Below are 14,570 nucleotides of genomic sequence, written 5' to 3'. Positions count from 1 at the left end.
AATTAAAAATAATTTTTGCTTTGGGCGCTGTGTTGTTCAGCTGTTCGCAATTGCTAACTCTATGCAGTTAAGTTATAAAGGGAAATTCTTCTAGAGGATGCAGGAAATTGTTTGGAAGTGAGGCATACAATTGAGACATAAAACTTGGATGAATGTATTGCAGTCACGCCATATTGTTGAACATAATATTCCCAAGGTGAGCCTTTTACATTTTTTTTAGGTGAGTGCGATACAAATCGTTTCTTCTGAAAATTTTACTGAAATGCCCTCAGATAGGAAAATATCATATATCCTTTAAACTACCTGTTGAAATATATGATTGTATTGTGTATGTGCATGTGTTGGAAGCTTCTAATACTAAACCTCAGTATCTTGGTTTTCTGCCTCGTGGTAGATCGATTCCAGAGTGGCTGAAGCAAGACTTTCCACCCCAAATGCTGCTTGGCCCTGAGAGTTTGGCTGGAATTTCTCCTGGTTTCTCTTGGATCCGGGCTAGCCTTGTGACTAGCTCAGTCAAATACCCTATAAGGTCGGTTGAGTGTATTGACACTGGCCATATGATACAGTTGAGTTTGCAAGTCATTGTGGAAAGAAGGATTTTTCACCCCATTGTATGTATGCTGTATTTCCTAATACCAAAGCTCTATAAGAAAAAAATAGCATTTTGTTATATGAATATGTAGTTCTTGCAGGCAGGATGCTCAGGTAGCTACCCAGACTTCAGATCCCTGGTGTACTCACCCTCAATGACCCATTCTATTTCAATCTGGGTGGGACTTTGAACATGATGGGATTTTATTTCCCATGTTTAGGATACAAAGCATTTGACTTTGTGTTAATCAAAAGAGGAATTATTCTGGGTGGGCCTGATGTAATCAGGTGGGCCCTTAAAAGAAAGAAGAAGCAAGCACACTCTTGCAGCTTCTGGGAAGAAAATAAACAGCTGCATTGTGAACTTCTTCTCTTCCCTCCGTTTCCTCCGTCTCCCCTCCCCTCTCCTCCACTTCCCTTCCCTCCCCTCTCCTCCCCTCCTCTTCCTTTCCACTCTCTCCCTCTCTCCCCTCCCCCTCTCTCCTTCCCTCACTTCCTCCCTCTACTTTTTTTTCTATTTTTTTTAACCCTTTTATAATAGCTGCTACTTCCAAGAGCAGACACCATTAACACCAGTTGATTGAGGGTTGATCAGTCTGGCTGCAGAATTTAAAGCCAGGATTCCCACTAGGTCAAAATCAAGACAGTGTTACTAAGCTTTAAGAGAATGTCCAGGCTTCCTAGGAGGAATTTGGGGTGAGGAATTGCCTAAGTCAGCCTCAAAGACAGGTGTGTGTTATAGGAGCTCAAGCTACTCTTTCGCAGCCCAGTCCTGAAGTCAGACTGAGAGCGGGAAGGTGAGAAGAATTCAGTTCTCTCTTGCATGAATCACTCTTGTCCAAAGATGATGGAGAGAAGGGACATTGGTGAATCAGTAGCAACCAGGAGTCCTTTAAACCACAGGTCAGTGTGCCAGTTGGAATATTCTGATAGGATTTGTTGCTGCCATTTGCCTCATCAGAACCCAATTTTTCATTACACTTACAGTTGCTTTTGTAATTTTCTCATTTGCAATACATTTGGGAAGCACTTGTCTAGTCATCTCTAGTTGAATGAGTTTGGGGTTCCAAACTTGCTCATAATATGACTTTGAATCGGCTACAAGCTGTCATATTATAATGTTTAAGAATGATCAAGCTTCTTGAACCAACTTGACTTTAACTTTAAACATGATTTTAACATCACTTTCCATAAGGAAAATGGCTGATATATCTTTAATATTTGCTGCTTGAGAGAAATCTCCATCCTTTGAATATTTCAATTCTCATGCCACCTTTAAACCCCATGTACAAATATTTCTTTCTTTCTTTTTTTTTTTTTCAAAATAAGAACTCTTTTCTTCTTATCTATATCATTGATGCTTAATATTTTGTAGACTTATATTTTCCACCACTGGTGACCTCCATACCCTCTTAAAACAAAGACATACACATGAAAAAAACATTTTTCCCCTATTTTACCCTCTACACAAGACTTCTGTGCTCCTCTATGGAAAAGTATGGACAATAATATAGAAGTTAATCACATACCACCTAACTAAATTTATTACATGCTAATCATCTGCCATTACACTTTGGATCCTTCTTTTTAAATAAACACACACATATGTATATACACACACAGATGGAGATAAATCCTCAGCCATCACCACTTTCCCTTCTATCATTCTACAGAAATAATCACCATCTGAGTTTGGTGTGTATCAGTCTCATGCTTAATTTCATCCAGAATAACTTTTTTTAAAATCAGCTTCAAAGATTTCTGAAAATTAAGAACTATCTGTAGTATTTCGTTGGTGATCCTTAAATAGGTACTGTAGTTTTGAATTTGGAAATAGGCTTTGCATTACTACTCAAAATCTACTTAAAGAATACAAATAAAAAGTAAATTGTGAGATTTTTTGTGAAGTAAAGGAAATTTGTTTGAAAAAAATATGGAAATCTTTGTTATAAAGTTAAAGGTTTGTATACATTTTGCTAAATTTCATAAATTTGAGAAGAGGGAAAATGAGCCTTTTTTCTTGATTTAGAAGTATTTGCCACTCCTTATTTAATGGCAATCCATTGCATTTAGTTAATGTCTAAGAATTTGACTATATTTATTGGAGGTTTCAAAGAAAATTTGTGAGCAACCAAATTTACATTTTTAGAGCAGTTTGCCTTCAGTTCTGCCTGTGCATATGCATACTGATTTCAGTATAATAATCAACTCTAGTCTATGATTATATGATTTAAATTTCTAAGTAAATTTAAAATTTATATCTACATATACATATCCATTAGAAACATAGTCAAAACCAATTTGGGGATGATGGTCACAAAATATAATGAGGCAGAAAGGATGGAATAAAAATGCCAAAGGGATTTTAAAATATTAATGGAAATGGTGTTCTTTTAGATGCAGTTACTTAACTATAAATGGAAAAAAGTGAAGGGAATCTGATTAACTGTTTCTTAATTAAATATTTACTTTGCTGGGGAATCTCATCTTATTTTTACACAGTTGCAGAGTGTGCTTGTCCGAAGAGAATTGATTAGCTGTTAAGATGCTTGCTAGTGACAAAGAGTATGCAGCTATGCACTCAAAAGAGACTAGGAAATTGAGAACTTATCTTCACACTAAAATCTCCCAATTCCAAAATTCTCAATTCCATTAACACATAAACATTGTCAGAGTCTCCTGTGAATCCTATGGACTGAGTTCCACTCGGCATGTGCTGAGATAAATCAGTTGTATTTGCTACCTTGGAAAAATTCAAATCTAGAAGGAGAGGCATACATGAAAATTAATATTTCCAAAGTATGTTATAAAATGGAATGATCCCAATATGTGAAAAGATTATTGGTAATATAAATTAGGAGCTTTCTTTATGGATGGTCAACAAAGATTTCCTCAAGCGTAATTTAGATATGTCTTATGATGAGTGGGGACTTGACAGCCAAAGGAAATGAAGCAATAATAAGTAATAGTGAGTTATCCAGAATATTTCCATTTTTCTCTTAAAATATGTGGAACTGGAATCATTATCATAATCATCATCATCATCGTCATCACCACCCTCATTCACTTATCAGTGTCTATAACAATTTCTTGAAATATCGCTTATTGATTGAGTTTTTCACCTATCAGGATATCTTCACAGGGTGCTGTCCTTGTTTGTCTTCTTGAGCTCTCTGTGCCTACCTTCAAAAGTCCTATAGATGGACAGGTGGATGGATTCTGTGTTGGTGGTGGTAGTGAAGGAATGGACGGCATGGAGCATTACGGAGACAGAAACCTTCCAATCCATTTGAAAATTGCATCAGTTAGACAGATGTACTTCTAGTTTTCATCCTTCTTGCCTCATGGCTGGCTCTTCCATCATGTGCTGATTTACTTACCCTTTTCAGTCATGTAGCATACTGTTTTATTCAATTTTCTGAATTTTATAGACATTTAATAAGCTCTTTAGACTTAGGATTCTAATATGTCACATGGAGTCTCAGAGGATCTGGGTGAACACAGCTTAAAGATGGGGAAGAGATCATCCCTTCATTCATTACAATTTATTGAACACTGGCTGATCGACATCAGAAGTCTTGTTATACTTCAATGAGAATACAAGAGAGTCCAGGTAAAAATGCAAGGTGATATCCATGTGTTTATTGATTTAATCATTCCAAAGCAATTATTTATTCCTCCTATCACCACTGAACTGGGAGCCGGATGCTCAAATGATAGTTTAATATAGACCCAATACTCAAGTAGCCTCTTTCTGGCTGAGAGGCAGATGAATAGGAAGATGTTCAAGAACCCAGAAAGATAAGAGGCCGTACGTGGAGTGAAAGTATGATGCTCTGAGGGAAACCGAGACCGCATGTCGTCTGGAAGGATTAGGAGATGCTTTCTGGAGGGTAATAGCTGGGTGAAGTGTGTCTTGACTCACTTATGAGATTTGTGGAGTGAGTTGCCACCACAGTGCATTGTGGAAACACAGGCTCAGGACTCAACGGAAACGTTCAACACACAATCTCTTTATTACTTGCACAGTATAGAGTCCAGAAAAGGCAAATAATTTCTTTGCCACTTTCACAGCACAAAGAGTCCAAAAGAGCAGGGGAAGAAGCCCCATCACAACTGCTCTTAACTGGCGGCCAAAACTGCCTTTGGTTGGGGTTTGTAGATGGCAGCTCTGCTGTCCTTGGTTCACACTGGAAAAGAGAAAAATCTATACTGTTTGAGAGTGGGCCACTGAGAATTCCTGTTCTGATAAGCATCTGGGGCTGCTTTTTCACAGTTTCCAGGTTTAAGGTCTGGCAGAGCCTTTTCCTTAGATCTAACACCTCCCTCAGTTTGTGGAGCAGCACACGATAGAGAAGGAGGCGGAGGTAGCTAAGGCTCCCCCAAGAAAAAGCCATGATCTTTTGCTCCAGTCTCGTGGGCTATTGGGATTGGGTTATTTGCATGGAGATGTGACCCACCCAACTGTGAGGGACACCTTTGTTTAGGGTATGACCTCTGACTGAATGTTTCCATGGAGGTGTGGCCCCGCCCATTCAGCATGGACCTTGATTAGTTCACTGGAGTCATATAAAAGCTCACAAATACAAGGACCTCAGAGCTGCAGCTGAGACAGACATTTTGGAGACGGCTGTTGAAAACTAATACTGACATTTTGGAGAACACCATTTTGAAATGCAACCTGGGAGCAAGCAGACGCCAGCCACGTGCCTTCCCAGCTAACAGAGGTTTTCCAGACGCCATCGGCCATCCTCCAGGGAAGGTACCCAATTGTTGATGCCTTACTTTGGACACTTAATGGCCTTAAGACTGTAACTTTGTAACCAAATAAAGTCCCTTTATAAAAGCCAATCTATTTCTGGTATTTTGCATTCTGGCAGCATTTAGCAAACTACAATAGCCACTTAGCATGTGTTTCTGACTTCCCCAGAGAAGTTAGTGGGGGCAGGTGAGGACTGGGCATGGCCTCTTAACAGATGTCCATGATTTCCCTAGCAAGTTTCTTACAGTTGGCGAGGGAAGAAAGGGTTTACAGCTTCATCTCTGAAATGCCACAGAGGAGGTGCGTAGACTCTCAAGTACAATCAGGTGCATCTGTGTGGGAAATGGAAGCGGGCATGGCGGGGAAGGTGCTTAGCAAATATAATCAAGCTACTTTGAGAGATAAGCAGAGCTTTAAATCATGCTGCTTCTTGCTCATGCTAAGAAGTTGGGCTTCTTCCTAGAGACTGTTAAGAGCTACTAATGACTTTTAAGAAAATAAAAAAAAATATGTGATTTAGATGTCTCTGAGATTTTGCACATACTATTGTTTCTGCTTACAACACTATTTTTAATGTGTTGATCTGGAAAAATGTCAAATCACTTTAAGGAAGCCTCATATCAAATGGAGCATATTCAGAAATGGCTGTTTTGTGGTCATTTATAAGATACCTGCTTTTCTTACTGAATAATCTGCATCACCACCTCTTTTGCCCTTATTTTATCCCCAAACTTCTGTGTCACCTATTCCCTGATGAATAAAATCATTTTAAACAATTGTAATCATACTGAAATTTTAATGGTGTACATTTTTAACATTGAGGTTAAATTCAAATAACATAATACTAACCATTTTTAAGTATAAAATTCAGTGAAATTTAGTACAGTCATAATATTATGTAACCACCACCACTATCTAATTCCAAAGATTTTCTTTACCTGAAAAGAGTATGCCACACCCAATAAGCACTCATTCTATAGTCCCCTTTCTCTGTCAACATGGTTGAACCTCAAAAATATGATGCTAAATTGAAGAAGCCAGACACAAAAGGCCACATATTTTATGACTCCATTTATATGAAATATCCAGAGCAGGGAAGTCCATAGACACAACACAGATTAATAGTGTAATTTGACATCTGTGCAAATTTTAAGTCACTTTCAGTAGCTGTGTTAAAATATTATTTAGCTAATCTTATCCCTGACTCGTCCTTGACTTTCTGTCAGATATTCCAGGGCTCTGATGTGCTCTTTTCCTGTCATTCCCACAATACTCTGAATTTATATCTGTAGCAGAGTGCAGAAAAGTACTAAAGACAACAGGCAGCCACAGAAAAATTGACTTTCTATGTGGAGCCACCAAAGAGACCCCCCAAACATCCTCTTATTATTTAACTGAGGAGAGAGAAAGAGACCAACTATCATCACTTTGCGAATATTATCCAAGGGCATATGAGAACAGAACTGAAAAAGAGAGCAAGTCCTTGGAGTCAGGTGGCTGCAGAGAATGGAGCAGGATATTCTCCTATTCCCCAAGCTAATAGCGGGCAACATCAAGATAATGAATTGTAAGGATCATGGATGAATGGAAAACTTCCATCTCATTTCTTGTGCTAGTTGAGCAGGAGAAAAAAAGAACTGAGAGTTGTGATGAAAGAAGCAGCTGTGTTTGTTTTAGCCAAGTTACCTGATTTTCCTGTGGAGGAAGTTAACTTTGGGGAGTGTGGATTGAGCCATCTTACTGGCACTCACAATTCTCAGAGGCCAGATCGTGGGTCACTAAGGCAGGGACAAAGAGGTTGGTCAGAAGAGTTTGAGTTGAATTGGGCTTTCCATGTCAGGGAGCCGGTTGGTCTAGAGAACCCTAGAGGGTCTCTGGAAGATTTGCACCTGCTGCTCATGAGAGTATTTGGGAACTAAATGTTCACTGTAGCCAAACACCATTAATTAGAGGAGAATGTTGACCCACCATATTTCAATGAAGACTGGAAGAGAAAGAATGGGGGGTACAAGTACACCCCAGGAGCAGAGTCTTCTCTGTCAAGAAATACTGCTGGCTAATTTCTGGGAGGTGTTAAGAGGTGAGAAGAAAATTACCCTACAATAGTGAGACCACTGAAATTTTTATATCTAAAGATGTCTTGAAAATGATGGCATCCTCCAGAAATGTCTTTAAGGAGCATAAGGAGGATAGTTTGATATAGAACCCCTGAAGCCATACAGGACATTAGAAGGATAGAAGAGTTTTATATTTTTACCCCAGCTAGTTCAATTAAGGCAATTCATCTCCCATGAAGGCAGTTGTCTTAATGCAATCTGATTATATGTTAACTCACCCTTTTCCCATAGAGTCTGAGCACCTGAACGTGGAGGCCCTGTTTTCTAAGCCTTACCTCCCAAGGGGATAGAGTAAATCCCACTTGCCACATAAAAACTTTTCACCAAAATTTGTTCAAATCTTCATTCAATTATGTTTAATCATGAAGAATGGATTTTGATCATTGCAAATGTTTCCTTTCATCTCCCATGAACCTTTGAAGTAGGTCCTAAACCCTGGGTGATTTGTTGATTGGTCTTGTGAATACTAAAGACAATATAAGATGAAAATCAAACAAACAAAAACCCTACCCTTGATCCAATAAAATAGTCCAATATAATAGACTAATATATAATAGTAAATATTCTCAACTTGACATAGTGTTAAATCTTCCCTCCCCATCTCAGGCCCGCGTCAGGTTGGAACATTGTAGAGGAAGGAATGGCAGAGCTGGATCCTTCTTTTCTTCCTCTGTGCACCTCCTTCTCCATGCCACTCTCTCCTTTCTGCCTGGGATGAGAAGATGAGATGGTGGAGAGGAATGGGGAAGGACGGTCCTCATGGGATTGGTTGCCTTGTGCTCTCTGGGTCTAGGAATGAACTCTTCTGAAGCACATTTTGTAGTCTTTTGTGTTCCTTGTGGGCATGATTCCATAGTTGATTTGGTCCCCTAAAGAGTCCTGGTTGTTACTTGGGTTCTTCATCCACTCCAGGTCTCTTCCTGCTGGGGATGCCTCCTTGGTTGTTGAATGGGGCACTCTTGCCATCTGTACCCCACAGGGCTGCAATCAGGCCAGTTCTGAGACTGCTGTCCTTTCCTGAGGCAGCCACCCCCAAACTGGGGCAGCATTTCTCCTGTTCTCCTGTCTCCTGAGCAGTGGACAGACCCTACCGTCCTTTACAAGTACCTTCAGGAAAGAATCATGCATCTGCATCTTTCAAGGGCACGGCGCACATTTCAGATCCTTCTGCTTCGTCCCTTGAATCCATTCCCACTAAAGCTGATGTCAGAAAGCAGTCCTGCCACCTCAAAAAAGGGAGGGTGATGGTCTCAGTAGGAGAAATATTCTCTCCTCAGAAATCTCCTTCCTCAGCCCCCTCCTTCACTCTTTGCAGCCTTGTATCCTTCATCACACTGGGGTCCAGCAGTCTTCGCACAGGGTCCTGGGGCCACTTCTTTAGTCTGTCCCATATGAGAATTCTGTGCAATCTAAGGGAATAAGACAATATAATGTGACTTTCAATTATGCTCAATGGCTAATTTCTTTTTCCTATAAGAAGCTGTCCTGTAGGAACCCAGCATGTTGGCTAACTAATGTCAAATGGATGTTCTTTCTACTAAATTATATGTGTAAGCATTTTCAAGTTAGAATTTTAAGTGCTTGCATGCAATAGAAACAATGTTTATTTTAATCCTTTACAAGAGAAATCCATATATTCATTAAACAATCAGAAAGTGCAAATGTACTAGATAGTCCACTTTGGCTGAAACACTATTTCTAGAAATTATTTGGTTTGTATAAGTAATACTTGGAAAAAAATGCTGTGGTCTTAAGTTAAAAACTCAAAAAGGCAAATGGCATACTTTTAGACATCTAAATCCTAGTTTCAATTCTATGGTGGGATAACAGATATAGGTCTCTAGTACATCACCAATACATTCAGAAACTCATTCATTTGTGGTCTTTTCCCATTGCCCATCTCAACCTTATTATGAAAGAATATAAATATGTATATTGTTATTAGGGTGGGGAAAGATTTTTTGAAGATACAAAAACTCAAAAATGATGAGTCTGACGATTTCAGCTATTATAGAAATCCAATAATCTCTATTCATCATGGGTGCTATTAAAAGTTCCAAAAATATCCTATTCTAGAAGTAGATTTCTGAAATATTTATAAATGACAAAATGTTAATGTTCAGAACATATAAAGCAGTCAAGCAAATTAATAAGGAAAAGAAAAGAAAGTACCCAACAGGAAAGAAATAAATGGTAAGGCATTAGTAGACATTTCACAGAAAAGAAAACACAATTGGAGAAGAATATATACTATATGTAATATATATCAATATACTTATTGCACAAAGTATATACACATATACATATGTATATATGCATATGTATATAAATACACACATACATGAAGTGATTATCCTCTTGATAAGTGAGGAATTGAAAATATGAACTATAGTAAGGTACCAGTTTCCACCAACAGACTGGAAAAAATTAATACTGTCCTTCAAAAATTGGTGTTTGAGTATCATTTTATGAAATTGCATTTACAGGCATATTGAGTGAAAATGCAAACAGCATAAATATCTATACATTTATATAAAAATACCATCACATAGCAAATTAATGATGTAGTGTTGAAGGATTCATTCATTGTGTTGGAGGATTTTAACAAAGGGCAAAGAAATGAGCCAAAATTCTGAATGGGGAACATTCTTAATGGTAAGGCAAAGGGTATTGCAAATGTTGTAAGAGCCTATTGCTTAATTGGGCTTTTAGGTATAATGGTGTTTCTTGTACTAGTCTTTTTGTATGTCATATGTACTATAAAAATTATGACTACTTCATATTATTTGGTCAGCTATTGCCTTCATTTATGCAGCATCTTGATTTCCAGGGACATGACTTGAACTTCCTTTGATACTCATTCCGTCTTCATCCCGTTCTCTGGGTATTGGATAGAGCTGACCCTACTTCCAAGCCTCCAGGATGCACGTATTCCAGGGATGGTCCAACTGAAGCACCACATCCCATCCAATCTGTATCAAGTTTGGGTACAAAGGTGATCCAAGTTGACTGAAGAGAGTAAACCCCAAGAATTTTGCTGCGCAGTTGAGTAAGGTATACTTTATTTACACTGTGTTTATTTCTCCTAGACCTCTTGGTGAGCAACTTGTTCCCCAAGTGAAGAATCTGGCTGATTATGAAGATGATGCAAATGAAAGCAGAGTCCAAATTTGAAAGATTGTTAAATATGTTATAACCAGCACCATTTTTGGAATTTCTAGCCTGAATCAATACCTTCTCCCAGTTTTTGTTTTCCCTGTACCAGTTTGAGTCTAGTTTCTCAAAACTGCAAGGGAAATAGAATTGATAGATACTGACTATTATCTTAGGCATGTTTTCTCCATACCAACTCAATGCTTAGGATGTTGACTCACGATCAATATCACTCATCTGAAGCACTGGGATAGCTTAGATACTTGACCTACTCAATATGGCTTATTCCATAATTGATGAAATATTTAAAAACCAGGAGAAAGAATTTTAGATCTGGCCTGATGTTAGCATATTTAATAATTAATGCCATTAATAAAGCAAAAGAAGATTTTTTTCCTTCTCTGGGATGCTCTATATACTCACAATTTTCCTATAGCGATGTCAGGAAATCATCCATAAGACTATTAATTTCAGGATCACTAAACTCACATTTTGGTGTAGGCACATGAAATAATAGCAGTGCAAGAACTTTGGTGAAGTCAAGTTTGCTAATGAGAAAACAATGTCAGAGTGTAAAGAGAAATAGGAAAATTTTCAGAATCAATAACTGATCAAGTTGAGAAAGTTCATGCAAGCAGATTAAAGGGAATTTAATAAAAAGTTTCATAAGACCATGTGCCAGTTTGAATGTATTATGTCCCTCAAAACACCATTATCTTTGATGCAGTCTTGTGGAGCAGACAGACGTATTAGCGTTGATTAGATTGTAATTCTTTGATTGAGTGTTTCCATGGAGATGCTGCCCAACCAACTGTAGGTGATAACTCTGATTGGATAATTTTCATGGAGGTGTGGTCCTGCCCATTCAGCATGGGCCTTGATTAGTTTACTGGAGAACTGTATAAGCCCAGACAGAAGGAGCAAGCTTGCTACAGCCAAGAGGGACACTTTGAAGAAAGCACAGGATCTGAGAGAGTAGCTACAGATGAGAGACAGTTTGAAGATGGCTGTTGAAAGCAGACTCTTGCTCTGGAGAAGCTAAAAGAGGACAAACACCCCAAGAGCAACTGAGAGTGACATTTTGGAGAGAAGCTGAAGCCTAGAGAGGAACGTCCTGGGACAAAGCCATTTTGAAACCAGAACTTGGAGCAGACACCAGCCACGTGCCTTCCCAGCTAACAGAGGGTTTCTGGACACCACTGGCCATCCTCCAGTGAAGGTACCTGATTGTTGATGCATTACCTTGGACACTTTATGGCCTGAAGACTGTAACTGTGTAACCAAATAGACCCCCTATATAAAAGCCAATCCATTTCTGGTATTTTGCAAAAAGGCAGCATTAGCAAACCAGAACAGACCACAAAGTTACATTTAAACACCATGTTGTGAACATTCTTTTCCAGGCCAAAAATAACAAAACAAAACAGGGGAAAATGATATTAGTTTACTGCAGTAACCACTTCTTGAAATAATTAATTGTGTAGTTCATATGGTTATTGTGGTCACTTAAATTACTCAACAAACATTTGTTTCCTCCAACTTCAAACAAAACCTGCTTGGGAGATATATAAATGCCCACCCCATTGATTTTGGCCTTAGCCAATGGAAAAGGGCAGAAAGAACAGCATGACAGTTTATCCTCATTTGCCTATAAACTTAATGCAATCCCTAATCAAACCCAGCAGGTTATAGGTAGAAACTGACAAGCTGATTCTAAAATGTGTATGTAAATGCAAAGTACCTAGAATATCCAGAAGGAATTTGGAAAGAGAACAACACTGCAGGACTTACATCACCTGACTTCCAGGGTTACCATATACAGTGACCGAGCAATGTGGTCCCAGCAGAAGGTTCAATCAATAAATAGATCAATAGAACAGAATAGAGAAGCAGAAATAGGTCCACACATTTACAGTCATTTCGATTTTGCACCAAAGCAATCCACTACAGTAGGGGTGTGGGGGATGATACAGTCCCACAAATGGTGTTTTAATAATTGATTAACTATATGGAAAGAAGAAGAAAATGTGTCAGTATTTTTATGATGCTCAAAATCCCAAAGAAGTTATGAATATATTCATGTAATTGATGAGTTTAATAATGATACTGTGTAAAAATCAGTGCACAAAATAATGGAATTTTTATACGAGAGCAATAAAAAAGAAGATAAAAGTTTTAAAGGATACTATTTACTACAGCATCCGAAATAATAGTTGTCTATAATATACATTAAAATTATTGGGGATGGTTGCACAATTTTGTAATTACATTAAAAGCACTGACTTGTACACTTTAAAATATAAACTTTATTGTATATGAATTATATTCCAATACAGTTGACATTACAAAAACAATAGTTAAAAATATATATTGTGGATTGACTCATCTCAAAAAATAAAATAATCATGAAAGAAATAAGTTAATGAAGACCTAAAGAAATGGAGGGACATAACCTATTTAAGGATTAAAAGAATCAATATTGTATAGGTTTGAATGTTCTACCTACTGACTTGTTAATTCAGTGGTGTTCCAATGAAAATCCTGACAGATTATTGGTGAATCTTGATTAGTAAAATCTAAAGTTTATATTTAACAGCAAGTGGCAAAGAATATAAAAGCGTTTCTCCTGGAGATGAACAAAGTAATGACATTTGCCCTATTGGATATAAAGATATAGTAAAGCAAGAGCTGTTAAAACTGGATATGGACAGAAAAACAAAAGCAAGAGAACTGAATGGACAGGCCAGAAATAGGCCAGTCTTGTCAGGAATAAATAATCCCCAAGGTAAAAATTCAGTGCAGTAGGGAAAAATAAAGTAGAGAAAGAACTGTACCCCCTCCCAATAAATTCAGCTTGCTTAATGGGATGTTCATACTGAGAAAATAAGAAAGAAAATGAGGTGTAAGAGGCAGAGGGGGAGAAGATGGACCCCTCACTCACATCATACACAATTCCAAGTGAATCAAAGATGTAAATGTGAAATGTTAAACTATAAAGCATCTAGAGCTGCCCTGTCCAATATGGTGCCCACTAGCCACATATGGTAAATTAAATGTAAATTAGTTAACATTAAATACAATATAAAGTTTAATTTCTCAGTCACGCTGTCCTTCGTTTATAAGTGTCCTTAACCATTTGTAGACTGCACTGGACTGTAAAGATTAGAGCATTTCCATCACTCTAGAAAGTCCAATTAGACAGTGTCAATCTAGAAAATGATATCATGGAATCTCTTCATGAACCCAGTGTTGGCGATTGAATCCTGTCCCCCACAAAAGACATGTTCAAGCCCTACCCCCAGTCCCGTGGGAGTGAATCCATTTGTAGATAAGACCTTTGAAGATGACATTATTAATTAAGGTGAGGCCAAACTGAATGAGGGCAAGACTTAAACAATGGGGATGAAGAAATAGGAATAAGCAAAGGAAATTGGATGAGAATTAGAAGCAAGAAGTAGGAGAAGCCAGAAAGAGAGTGAGATCACCATGTGATGGAGGATTTTCATCATGAGAATGCTACAGACTTGGGAGAAAGCACAGCCCTTCCAAAGACTTGATTTTGAATGTCTGTCCTCCAAAACTGTGAGCCAATAAATTCCTGTTGTTCAGGCCAAATGTAATGTCAAATTTATCAATGGTTTTCCAACCTGCCCAAATAGGACATCAGGGTAAAGTGAGATTTTTAAACTGGACACCAATTGTTCTAAATATTGGAAAACCATTGATAAATTTGACATTACATTTCAGAACTCCTCTTTGCCAAATGAATCATAAAGAGTGAAACACAGCCCCAGAATGGGATAAGGCACTTCCTACACGTTAGCGAATGGCTTAAAAATCACCTTGAAATCACGAAAGACACATGGAAATACTTAATCCGTTACTTCATCAAAGAGAATATTGGCATGATCAATAAACATACAGAAGCTGGTCAACACCATTGCAAT

The 14,570-nt window shown here is 38.0% G+C and overlaps 1 long non-coding RNA gene across 1 annotated transcript in view; it reads left to right on the top strand.

Moving 5' to 3' along the window:
- Positions 1-10,798, top strand: part of LOC119523378 — a 29,424-nt gene extending 18,626 nt beyond the window's left edge. The window contains exons 2-3 of the long non-coding RNA XR_005214610.1: positions 10,301-10,465; positions 10,560-10,798. This is a non-coding gene — a long non-coding RNA (uncharacterized LOC119523378). The remainder of the gene's footprint in view (positions 1-10,300; positions 10,466-10,559) is intronic.
- The last annotated feature ends 3,772 nt before the right edge of the window (positions 10,799-14,570 follow it).

This window comes from Choloepus didactylus, chromosome X (assembly GCF_015220235.1).
Source record: "Choloepus didactylus isolate mChoDid1 chromosome X, mChoDid1.pri, whole genome shotgun sequence".
Taxonomy (NCBI): Eukaryota; Metazoa; Chordata; class Mammalia; order Pilosa; family Megalonychidae; genus Choloepus; species Choloepus didactylus.
The sequence above is the reverse complement of the archived record's forward strand: the minus strand, read 5'-3'. Positions and strand labels throughout refer to the sequence as shown.